General features: G+C 40.7%; 1 pseudogene; it reads right to left on the bottom strand.

Moving 5' to 3' along the window:
- Window positions 1–11,724: 11,724 nt before the first annotated feature.
- On the bottom strand, window positions 11,725–12,316 carry LOC114640521 (annotated as a pseudogene).
- Window positions 12,317–12,709: the final 393 nt, after the last annotated feature.

Raw genomic sequence — 12,709 nt, 5'->3', positions numbered from 1 at the left:
TCTCTCTCTCTCTCTCTCTCTCTCTCTCTCTCTCTCTCTCTCTCTCTCTGTCTCTCTCTCTAAAGACACCCCAGAAAATGATTAACAGCTTTTAAAGGTAACTTTGCACAGGTATTGCCAACTATGTCTATACAGTTTAAGATCCTGGAGAAATGTGAGACTTTTACTGTTGATACCCTAAGTTGGAAAATTCACTTTTAGGCCAAGGAAGGGTCAATAATATGTAGTGGAGAAAGGTTACCCTGGACTGTGAGATCAGGGATTTTCTGGTTAGTCTTCCTGCAATAGCTTATTGAAGACCTTGGAAAATCCATTTGATTTTTAGCCCCAGGAGGCGGCAGCAGCTGCCTCTTTAGATCACATGTTCCCAGTGGCCAGAACACTCTGTGATCGATTAGAATGACACAATGAGCTGTGCCCAGATAAGGAGTGCAATTTGACTACTGTAATTAAGATCCTGCTCTTTGTTGAGCAGGATGTCAGCAATAGTTAAAAAACAAAAACAAAGAAGCTTGGGTTTGACTATGTATTTACCTGCCACTTGCATCCCTGTTTGCTCTGTATTGAAGCTACTCTGTAAAAATATTGCATATTGCAATTTTGTCTCTTTTACCAAGTAGCTTTGGTTGTGTTGGGCAAAGACAGTATTTTGGTTAAAAATCACAGAGAAAGAGTAAAAGCTTAGCCCTATCTACCACACTCTTTCTACTTTGCATGCTTCTGAAGCTGCAGCTGACTCTCCTTGACTGTCAACACCCACTAGGCAGCTCTTGACTCTGTGAGTGTGATTTCTTCTAGATGATGTTTGGATTTCAGCACTGTCTCATTCCTTGATCCCTACAGGCTGGAAGACAAAGCAGCTATCTGCAGCTGCTATGCTGTGGGCTGGCTTACCTCCTTTGCTTGCTCAATGCTTTACATGGCCATGGAATTAGTTGCACATATTAATTTTGTTTTAGTGAGCTAGTAGTGTAGGTTCTTTATTTTCCTGCTGGAACTTGGTTCCTTCTTCCAACACTTCTATGTGTCTAAGGCAGCGAATCCAAGCTTTCCGTCCCAGTCACAATGCTAGGAAAGCGAAATCATGAGATTGCCAGTGATCAGTAAGAATTACATCATCCCAAACAACAGTGAGTCTCTTATTTGTTGTCTTTCATTGTTAGAACAGTAATAAAATTGGCACATGTGTGGAATCCTTGACTCTGGGAGATGTGATTATTCAGATATTGGCAGAGTGGGCTTTTTGTAGAAAGTTCTTTTAAAAGGCATGTATTAATTTTAGTTTTGGGTCACTTTCACACACATATGTATCGTGATCATATGACTCCCAAATCTTAGCTCTTATCTCCTCAACTTCTGCTGTCACCCCTCATTTCTCCCTACTAGCCCCCCTCCTACTTTCTTGTCTTTCTGTGTGTGCAGGTCTTGTGCAAGTGTTCACAGCTGGGGAAAGGTAATATTCTTAGTGATCCCATAGCTCTTAGCTTTGTTGTTACTTACAATAATTGATAGTATTTTTAAAGCAAATATGTTTTACATATGTTAGAAAATAGAAGTGGTAAAGTTTTGCAAGTGACATTCATCAATTCTCAACATAAGCAATCAAGATTCAATAATTCCTGTCTCTGTCTAGGAGAAACAGAGTCAAAGACACGATGATCTTGTTTTCTAAGAGTGTGTTTCCAGACGTGAGATTCTGAAACGCTGAAATTCAGTCTTTGAGTTCAGTTACAGAGAAATCCATATGCCATACAAGAAATCTTAATTTCTATCGAAGTAGTGGATTGATGTAAGCAGGGAAGAGAAATGAAATGAAGAATTTATTTGAAGTTTGTTTCGGATTCACTCATTGGAAATCACCTTCTACTTTCAGCGTCCTGTCCCATAGAATAACTAGACAATCAAAGGCAGAAACTCTATTTCAGCATCTTCAATAAACACAGTTTTAAAGGCACCTGTCCTTGTTTACCTGTGTTCATAAACTTACTAGTAACCATCTATTCTTGCATAGGCTTTCATAGACTCAAGTAACGGTGAAACACTCTCTATTCAACATTGTTTCTCATAGTGGCTTTCTGGAGGCTCAGTTCCCTTGGGTACTGGAATTTAATGCTGCATTTGCACAAAGAGGGACAGCTGTTCAAGTTCCTCCAGCTTTCCACATGTGAGCTGACAGATCTGTGGAGGAGTGTAATGACAGAGCGAAGCCTCAGTGTGCTGTCATGAGCCACAGACACTTGCTGTGTCTTGTGGTTTCCTTGGAGAAGTATGCACAACCCACAAGAAAGCTCTGCTGGAAGTTCACATCCCACTCCAATATAGATAGTTTATGATCTCAGATAATACAGTTTCAAAAAGCTCGCTTTATAAATTAATAATAAATTTATTATAGATATAACCAAACCTGAAAAGCCAAAATAATGCATTATCCCTAGTTTATACAGTCGTGAGAATTTTGTTAATCTGATCCCATCTGCTTCATCTCTACTTTTCAAATTTATGGTTTATTTAAAGACAAAATCTGATATTATTTTGCACACTACTCAAATTAGTATGTTCATTTCACAGAAGCATCTTTTAAAGTTACATAACTTTCTTCCATTATCATGGCTAATTAATGAAAGATAGTAGCTTAAAACCAGCTGTGGTCGCACACACCTGTGTTCTAGCCCTTCAGATGCTGACACAGGAGTACTCGAAGTTTAAATCCAGCCTGGGCCACCCAGCATGACCCCTTCTAGAAATAGATGTTGATAGATAGAATTGCAGTACTAATAAGAATATTTCTTTCATTAATTTTTTTTTTTTTGGTTTTTCCAGACAGGGTTTCTCTGTGTAGTTCTGGCTGTCCTGGAACTCACTCTGTAGACCCGGCTGGCCTCGAACTCAGAAATCCGCCTGCCTCTGTCTCCCAAGTGCTGGGATTTCTTTCATTAATTTTTAAAAAAATTTAATTTATAATATTTTTAATACTCATTTGACTCAAGATCTAATCAAGATTTACATATTGCTTTTGCCTAACTCATCTTTTAAGTCTTCTTTAGCTTTTGGCAAGAGCTCTCTCTTCTTTCTTATTTATGGATGACATTTATTTGTTGAAGAACCATGTAATTTGTCTAAGATTCTGAACTTCGCCATTTGTATCTTTTCAATATCACGTATGGATTGCATTGTTGTTCCCATATTTGAAAGATTCATTGTTGTATATGCATTGAACATAGTGCTTCGATGTATAACGAGAACTATGTTCACGTGTTCTGTCCACTTTCATCACACTGATGCAGACAATCTCAGCTTTCTCTTTTCCCTTTCTCCCACTAATGTTCCTCTGCAGACTCCTGCTCTTCCATCTATGTGTCTCTATGCAGTATGTGATGCGTGTGTGTGTGTGTGTGATTTATGTAGTTATAGGAAATCTAAAATTTACAAATGCGAGAAAACACTTAATAATTACTCTTCTGACTGTTGTTTCAGTGCTATTGATTCTTTGTGAATCTCGCATCATGCACCCTAATCCCCTTATCTCTCTGTCTCTCCATCTCTGCCCTCCACTCTTGCAACCTCCTCACAAAAATAACATTTGCTCTTGGAAGCTGCAGTGTGTCTTTTTGTGTCATACAGTATGACACAAGGGGTCTTGGCCCAAACAGCTTTACTTATAGATGTTCATTGCAGAGAGTTATTGGTCTCGTTTAAGGTTCCGAGTTCTGCTATACTATCAATACCGGATCTTCACTGGGTCTCCTTTCAGATGTCCTATTGTTGCCCTGTGTCATGTTGATCCTGCAGCTTTAGATCTGCAGGACCTCCCCCTGCAATCTAGCAGTTCATAGATGGGATAGACGTTGAAGTGGACCAACTCAAAGGCATGAATCTGGGCCCAGGTTGTAGGTGAGTTGTTCTCCTACACCCACAATAACAGGACTAGCTTTCCAGCACTGCCTCAGCTAGCTCACCCAGTGCTGCAGCTGGCAAGGGGCAGAGACAGCTCTCCATGTCCACATCACCAGGGCTAGATATAGTGTGATGTCCAGGTCAGGGTGTGGGGCTACTCTCCCAAGTGCTGCAGCTGGTGAGAGATGGGGCCAGCTCTACACAACCCTCAGACATCAAAATGGCCCCAGATAGCAGCCCAGACCAGGGAAATCTGCATGGCCTTTGATAGTAAAACGGACCTTGAAATAGACATAGACTCTCTACTACTACAGGGCCACAGACCCAGACATGGCCCTCAGGGTCAGCATGTACCAAGACCTAACCATGGCTTCAGGTCTTCAGTGCAGACTACTCACATCACTACTTTCTTTTCATTGTGCGTGGACCATTCTGCTTCTCCTTTCTCACCTCTTCACTACTTGCTGTTGATCTTAGTGGTGCCTAGGCCTCTTCGAGTCTTCTGCTGTCTGGCAGTGGGGGAGGAGAGGTCTTAGGCATTCTCTGCCCCCAGCTGAGTGGTTCTTCACATGTAGTTATTTAATAAAGGCAATGTATGTTGTTGACTCCTAATTGCAGGCCAGCAACTTCCAAATACAGCTACCGGAGAGTTGAGTTTTACTTTCTGTATGTCTATTCATTCATAAGGTTTTATTTGATGGTTCCAGTCTATTGTTATTTTTCTCTTAGATGCGTGGGCTTTATCACTGTTCACCAGAAGAAGCAACTCCAAGTTGGATTCTTTGTCCTCTTGGAACAATATTCAATTAAAAAAAAAAACAAGTCCTTAACATCATTTTTCAGTAAAACCTTCAAACCTATATCTTATACTTTTTATATCATACTTTGTAGCTATTTGTTAATTAAAGGAGCCAAGACTTTTTTTTTCATGCATGCCATTTGCAGAATAAATCTGAGAACTTAGAGGAGTCTTGATGAATGAGCTGTGGTTACTCTAGGCTCATCAAAGGACAGTCAGAACATACATATATTTAAAACAGAACAATATCATAGCATGGTAGTCCACACTTTTAATCCTACCACTCACTCACTCAGGAGATGGAGGCAGCAGATCTCTGGCCTGGTCTACAGAACAAATTTTAGGACAGCTAGGGCTATACAGAGAAACCCTATCTCAAAGTGTGTGTGTGGGGGGGGAGGGAAGGATTGTAAACCTTAAAAATTTAGTCATCATCTTTGATTTCACCAGTATCTTTTTCTTCTTTGAGAACCATAGTGCCAGTTGGCATCAGTATAGCTACATTAGACTGATGTCCCCTTTGCCCAAATAGCTTTACATCTTACAGATGTTCATTGCAGTGAGTCATTGGTCTGGATTGAGGCTCAGAGTTCTGCTACACTATCAATACTACATCTTAAGTTCATTCAACTTGATCTTTGTTTGGAGTGGTGCTATGAACCATTTCAACTCTCCTGAAAAGCAGCTCTGTGATGCTCTTGCTGCCACTGGCAGCCAGGGGTCCTATGCTGAGCTATCCTCTTATTGGAAGGGATCTCCTGACTATGTTTTGTCTGCCTCCTTGTTTGTTTCTCTACCCTCCTGTCCCAAGGCTTCCCTGTGGCAGCCAAGTTATAACAGATTCTGCAGAATCCAGATGTTAAAGAGGACTAGTTAGTTCTCATGAATAACTTTTAACAATGAAAGACAGGGAGCAAATCTGATTCCCTCTTCTACTTCACAAACAATTTCATGATGCTTTCCAACAAATGCCTTGCAAAACCAGGGCAACAGATGTTTTGCCATCCCAGTCAGCTTTGCAGAATCTGTCATGCACTAATCCTCTTTGCCTTTACACCTCTGTATTCCCTCATTCCTGCTTTCCTCCATTCTTTCTTTTGATTTTATTCTATAGTGAACCCGTTTTGAAGCCATTTTCTAGTTTTTTTTTAAATCTGTAGATGATTGCAAAAACAAACTCAACTCACTTTCAACAAATCTACTGAACATTGTTCCTTCCTCAGACGTATTTGCTATTATTTGAAATAAAACACCCATCTGATCACACAAATAACGTGATACTCAGATTTCTTTCTTAACTCCATCTTTAAATTTGTTCAACATTATTTATGTTGTTACCAAATACAAAATATAAGACAAATTGTAGTCAGGGAAGTTGTGTTCTCTTCCAGCTTTCACCTGTCTCTTCTTTCTTTCCCAGTGGGAGTGACTATTTATCTGCTTTGGTTTAGTTTATCATTTCATATCTTCTAACCTTTTATTCTTGAAAACATGAACTTCAGTGGGTGTTTGCTGAAGACTTTATATGCATTGACTGGTTGGTAAAACATAACAGGGCCAATCGGGTATAATGAGCAGTTGCCTCAATGTTTTTAGCTACATAGACACATGATGTGATTTACAGAGAGTAAATATGAAGATAAATGAGAATTTTCCAAAAAATATTGTTAATGGAGATAAACCAGTTCATAAGTATATGTAGGAGGGATAATTAATCAGTGAAATACGGAATGTGCTGCAGATGTTAGCAGTAAATACGTGTCCTCCTGCCTGTCCTGTATCCATCATATCATTACAGAGTGACATCTAAGTTACAGAAAGGGAGCTGAGATGGCTGAAAGGAACTTGGAGGACATACACCATATAATTTTGTGTCAGCAAATAACTAAAATAAAGAGTTAGGCATCACTGTCAGGAATTCCATTGTCTTGTCATCAGTGTAATATGAATCAGGAGATATTAATGGCTAAATGGATAAATGAGATCCTGGTGATTTGCTGAGTGGCTCTTCAACAATCAGTGGTGCATTTTGAGACAATGTTAAGTTACAGAAGTCACAGCAAAATTAGACCTTTATTGTCGTGGATAGCCCCAGCCTTGTAGTTTGATGCTAATTCCACTTTCCTAGGAGGGGCTGCTGAGGAAGAGTGAATCAGTACACAGGTGACTTCTTGTGAACCTTCTGTCCACCTTAATTTGTAAAATAAAAGCTAGAGCCAGTGATTGGGCAGTAGAAGAGGAGGTGGAAAAAAAGGCTTGGGGAAGGAGAGAGAGAGAGAGAGAGAGAGAGAGAGAGAGAGAGAGAGAGAGAGAGAGAGAAAGGGAGAGAAATGGAGAGAAAGTCGATGGAGGAGGAAGAACAATGGAGGAAAAGCACGTGGCCTGAAAAAACCCTGCAAATTATAAGGGAGGATCTCATACCTGGGTAATAGTGTAGTGTAATGATAAATCTGCCCAATCGAGGCATGCAGTTTATATCCATAATTATTGAGTTGTGTTTTCTTTGACCGGTCTTATTTGGGTTGGAGATTTACCACTATACTTTATTGTTATGTAGTTATGTCTTGTACCTTTAAATGATGAGCAGAAGAGAGACCTGAAGGGAACTATGTGGAAATGAAGGAGTGATTTTTAATTCCTCTCTGTTCCCCTTCTCACTTAGTACAATAGCTGAAAAAGAAGAAAAAAGGAAAAAAAAAGGGAATTAAATACGGGTATAGAAACTCCCCCATTATTTTCAGAGCTATCTCAGATTAAAGAGAATATGAAATGTAAGTACATATTTCATTGTTTAAAACTCAGACCTTAATATCTTCTTGGTACTCAAATAGAGATTTAAAATAGAAACTTGACCAAAAAAAAAAAAAAAGTCAAACCAACTTTCAACTCCACATCTGAAAACAAAACGAAAGCAAAACTCACAGCTCAAAACAAATCATGCACTGAGAACTAACAACAAACACACTCCTCTGTCTTCTATATCCTCTCAATGCGCAGGACCCCTGCTAGCTCCTTTGTTTAGAGGGAGACTGTAAGAAAACCTTTTACAGAATGCATGGAGTACCTGCAAAAATGGAGTTATAGATTGAAGAAATTAAGGAAAAACAAAGGAAGCAGTTTGTGAATCTAAGATGACAACAACAACAACAACAATTTATTCCTTGCCAAGATCCAAGATCCATCTGAAGAACTTACAGGTTTAACTCAATTACAGCCCAGCTTATCTCTATAGGTTCAATGTTGGCGTCTTCAGTGTCTGGTGAAAGTCCTATTTCTGGTTCTTAGGAGAGGCTCTCTAGCTGTGACCTCCCTGATGGAAGGGGCAAGGCCACTCTTAAGTGTCTTTTTATGATGGTACTAATCTCTTTCATGTGACTTTCACAGTCAGTGATTGGGAACTTTAATTATTTCCCAAAGGCCTTAGCTCCTCATAACATCCTAGTGGTCAAAAGTTCATCATGTAGTTTTAGAGGGACACGAATATTCGGACCACCGCAGGTACATTACTGCTTCCCATCGAAACAACCATTATCCACCCATCAGCGCATTTATATAGCATATCAGAACTCTCTAGAGCAGTGGTTCTCAACCTTCCTAATGCTATGACCCCTTAATATAGTTTATAATATTGTGGTGACTACTGACCATAAAATTATTTTGTTGCTACTCCATAACTGTAATTTTGCCACTGTAATGAATTATATTGCAAATATCTGGTATGCAAATGGTCTTAGGTGACCCCTATGAAAGGGTCATTTGACATACCAACCAAATGGGTCATGACTGACAGGTTGAGAACCTATGCCCTATAGGATGGAAATTGATAAGTGTCTATACATATTAAAAAGGGGATTCACTACCCTGGCTTATACAATAGGAGTTGTTGAATTCAACAATGACTGTCTTTGCCCTGGAGAATCTGAGAAAACAGTAGCTGCTACATATACAAAGCTAAGCTTACAAACCACCTGGAGAGTTGTTTGTCTTTAGTCTATTATGGAAGGCCATGGAAGGTCATCAGGTCTAGCTAGTCTGAAGTCAGTGGAGGATAGAAACAGCATTGCTACTCAGCAACAGTAGTAATAGACTTCTTACCATCAAGAAGTGAAGGCAGGCAAGTAGCCACACTTCTTCATCAGACTTGTCTAACAACAGGGTCACCCTTAGAAGGTGCTACCCTGTGGGAAATAGGCCGTGGTGGAATCCTGGAGACTTTCCATGAGGTGGGTCCCACAAACAGGAGAAAGGTCTGGAGTTCCAAAGGCTGGAAGCTTTGGCAACAGCAGGCCCCAATGACATGAGAAAGTCCTTGGTTCCAAAAGGGTTTATTTCACGGTGGATCTGGGCAGACCTGAGTTAAATAGAGAGGGAGAAAGGGGGAGGGTCTGGGGAAGAATGCTTAATGGGCTCTGCCCTCTGGCCTTCATTAGTATGTAAATCTCTAGGGCCTGAAGCCTGTAGTCACGCCCTCTACCTGTGCACTTTAGGAGGGGCTGTAATGGCCTATGTGACTGAACAATGTAGGTCCATGGAGACTAGACTGCTTGTCAGGATCCTGGGTTCTGGGGACGTGGCAGAACACCTGCCGTTTCTTCCTTGGAGACTCGGGGTTCCAGACCCATGGACAGCCAAGAACCAAGATACTCTTACAAAGTCCCACACTACCCACTCTGATAGGGTAATCTCAGTTAATCTTTTTGGAAACATCATCACAGATCAGAGCAAACCTCAAGCTGACCATCCAAATTAACCGTCGTAGCATAGATATGCACTGGAGTGTTTCCCTCAGCCCTGTTGATCTGTGGGAGGCACCTGGAGAGAGGGGTGGAGTAAGAAAACTTACTTTTGATTCTAAAGTTCTTCTGTATTTTTCTCTTTCTTTATTTTATTTTATTTTTTAACATCTTAATTCTTTGAAAGTTTTTTACAACATTGTTTGATCATATTTAGTCCCTTCCAACATTCTAGATTCACCTCCTCCTCGTTAAAATCCATCAAGACCAATTTGAGCTGCTCAAATATTTTTGCATGTGAGGTCTTCCACTGACTTATCAGAGGTAGGTCTCTCTCTCTCTCTTTGTCTCTGTCTCTCTGTCTGTCTATTTGTTTCTGTCTTGATCTCTCTCTCTCTCTCTCTCTCTCTCTCTCTCTCTTTCTTGGTCTCTCTGTCTCCCTCCACCCCCTTCCTCTCCCTTCACTAGAAGGGAACAATTGCCAAAAGCGTCATGGCTAGGGATGGAATTTCATGCTCAGTTCCCATCTCTGAGATGGAATTTGGTCTGGCCTGGATAGCACAGTTTTAAACACGCTGCAGCAATTGCTGTGAAGTCACACATGCAGCTGCCCTGCTGTCCAGAAGACACTGTTTCCTTGTAGTCATCCACTGCCTCTGGTTCTTCTGCTCTTTCCACCCCTCTCTATTAGGATGCCTGAGCCTTGGGAGGAGGATGGTATAATATAAACATTCCATTTAGGGCTCAAAATTAGTTATCAATCAATTCACACAAGGTCAATCAGAAGACAAGCTAGAATGAATGAGTACATGTTATAACATACTATAACATAGTAAAAATTCATTTGCTTATATTGTGAACACTTCCCCCTTTAAGGTTATCTGTAATTTTATAGAACACTGAATGTAAAACTTTATGAATTCCATGGTTCAGTTCATGATGAGACAGCTATTAATAACCACTAGAAAGGCTGAAAATTGTCTCCTAGACCAAAAAAGTTAATTTATGATGGATCATGAGGATTAAAAGTCAGTTTTTGACACTGAGTTCTGCTTGTATCAGTCAGTTCACTAGGCTGTTTATTATCTGAATTCCAGACATTTTTGGCTGCGTGGCAAGAATTTATAATAGTTTTTACTAGAGTTTTGCAAGTTATATTCCCTTCAACTGTACCTGGTTCCATCGCCTAATTAACCTTTAGCAATACTGCAGCTCTCCGGTTACAGGGGAAATCTTCATGTATCAGGGATCAAGTGGGATGGGTCTTTAAAGGTCAGAGCATTATCATGAGTGCAGAGATTGTGACTAGATGATTCAGAAGTAGGGGAGCCGAGAGCAATCTCCAACAAGCCAGATTCAAACTCATGTTTATTCATACGTCTTCACATCGACTTTAGTAAATGTGTGTCTGCAGAATTTTCAAATTAGTGGCTATCAGTTGGGGGGAACATTTCAAAAACAATTAAAATTTAAATATTATTTAAAAATATGTAGAAAGTTCCTGTCAAGTGCCTTGGCAATTAAGGTGATTATCTAAGCCATAATCAGAATTACCTCATGAATATTTCCCAAAAGAGCATAATTGAAAATGTCCTCGTTTTTTCCATCTTTTTCTTCCTCTTAAACTTTTACTAAAATGTATTTATAGTTAATAATAAAAGTTCCACTCTGTATTCAGTTTTAAAATACTTAGTGTATGAATTGATGTGGGTAAAATGTAGATTATTAACATATTGTTCACCATTATTTTGAATTATATTTCATCATATGATATCAATCAGTGAGAAAACATAAAAATAAAATCAAGAATCACTCATAGCTTAGTGCATGCCGCTGGCACACCTCACCAGAGAACTTTCTGCTGTGGGTGATAGTCAATACAGAAATTCATAGCTCATCAAAGTGTAGAGAATGAGGGACTCTGATACAAACAGGACAACTGTATGACACCTATACACAGGTTCAGGGACTATCTTGGAAAAGGGAGTAGGAAGACTTTAAGAGCCAGAAGTGTATGTGTGAGTGGATTGGTGTTGGGGGTTGGGACAGCAATACAGTGAAACAGTTTCTTTTCCTTCTCCTTCTCCTTCTCCTTCTCCTTCTCCTTCTCCTCCTTCTCCTCCTCCTCCTCCTCCTCCTCCTCCTCCTCCTCCTCCTCTTACTCCTCCTCCTCCCCCTCCCCCTCTTCCTCCTCCTCCCCTCCTCCCCCTCCCCCTCCCTCTTCCTCTTCTTTTCTGTCTTACAAACTTTATTATTCCTGGGAAAAGGGGGACAAGAAGTTCTTGTCTCTTCAATCCACTACTGTTTGCCATTGCCATTGATGGGATGGTTCACATGGTCCAGGGAGGACAGAAAATTTTTGATCTTGGGCTGGGCACTGAGGCAATCCACATAGGCAGAGAGAAGGGGGGGGTGCTGTCCAGGCAGCCAGGGGCCAGGATGCAGTGGATCAGCAGCAGGTCCAGCAAATGGTAATCAGCAAATGAGATCTGGTCACCCATGATGAAAGGTTTGTCTCCCTGGTTCTAGGACAACAGGTTCTCAAAAGGCTTCAGATGCCCAGGCAGAGCCTTCACATAGTCATCCTTACCATTCTCATAGCTGGTGTAGATGAGGGTGCCACATTTGTAGCGAAGGTCCACCCCATCACCATATCCACCTGGGCGGCCTCCCTCTGGTCTTTCCCATAAAGCCCAAAAGAGCGGCCCAGGTGCCTCAAGATGCCATTAGATTGGTAAAGGGTGAGATCTCCATCCTCAAACTTGGGGAGCTGCCCATACAGACAAGTGTGCTTGAGCAAGCCTTGCATCCAGGTATCTATGGTAACCACATCCTCCTTCCAGCTCTGGCCCTGGTCAGCCAGCAGTATGTGCATGGTCTCACACCGCCCTTGAACTGGGAAGTAGACAATGGTGTATGGCTGTATGGCTGCTGCGTAGATGGAGGTGCAGATTCAGTGCTGCATAGAAAGTGGTACCTTGGGCATGGATATAAATCAAAATAGTATCTTCTAGACATGACAGGACCACATATCCACAGCTCTGTGGTTGCATGCAAAAGTCCCATATAAAACAGAGCCAGAACATTCTAACATGGAGTAAGAATGGGATCTTAAGCTTCTTCCCCTAAGTTTGTAATGAAGTCCAATACATTTCTAAACTCTTTCCTATTTTCTACTTTTTGTAAATGCCAAATACTTTCTGACAAACTTGCACATTCTTTGACTATGTCTCACACACTGATGTTTTATAGACAATGCAATACAAGAAAGTCAATTCTTTCT

Source organism: Grammomys surdaster, unplaced genomic scaffold (genome assembly GCF_004785775.1).
Source record: "Grammomys surdaster isolate TR1022 unplaced genomic scaffold, NIH_TR_1.0 125833, whole genome shotgun sequence".
In the NCBI taxonomy this organism is placed as follows: domain Eukaryota; kingdom Metazoa; phylum Chordata; class Mammalia; order Rodentia; family Muridae; genus Grammomys; species Grammomys surdaster.
The sequence above is the reverse complement of the archived record's forward strand: the minus strand, read 5'-3'. Positions and strand labels throughout refer to the sequence as shown.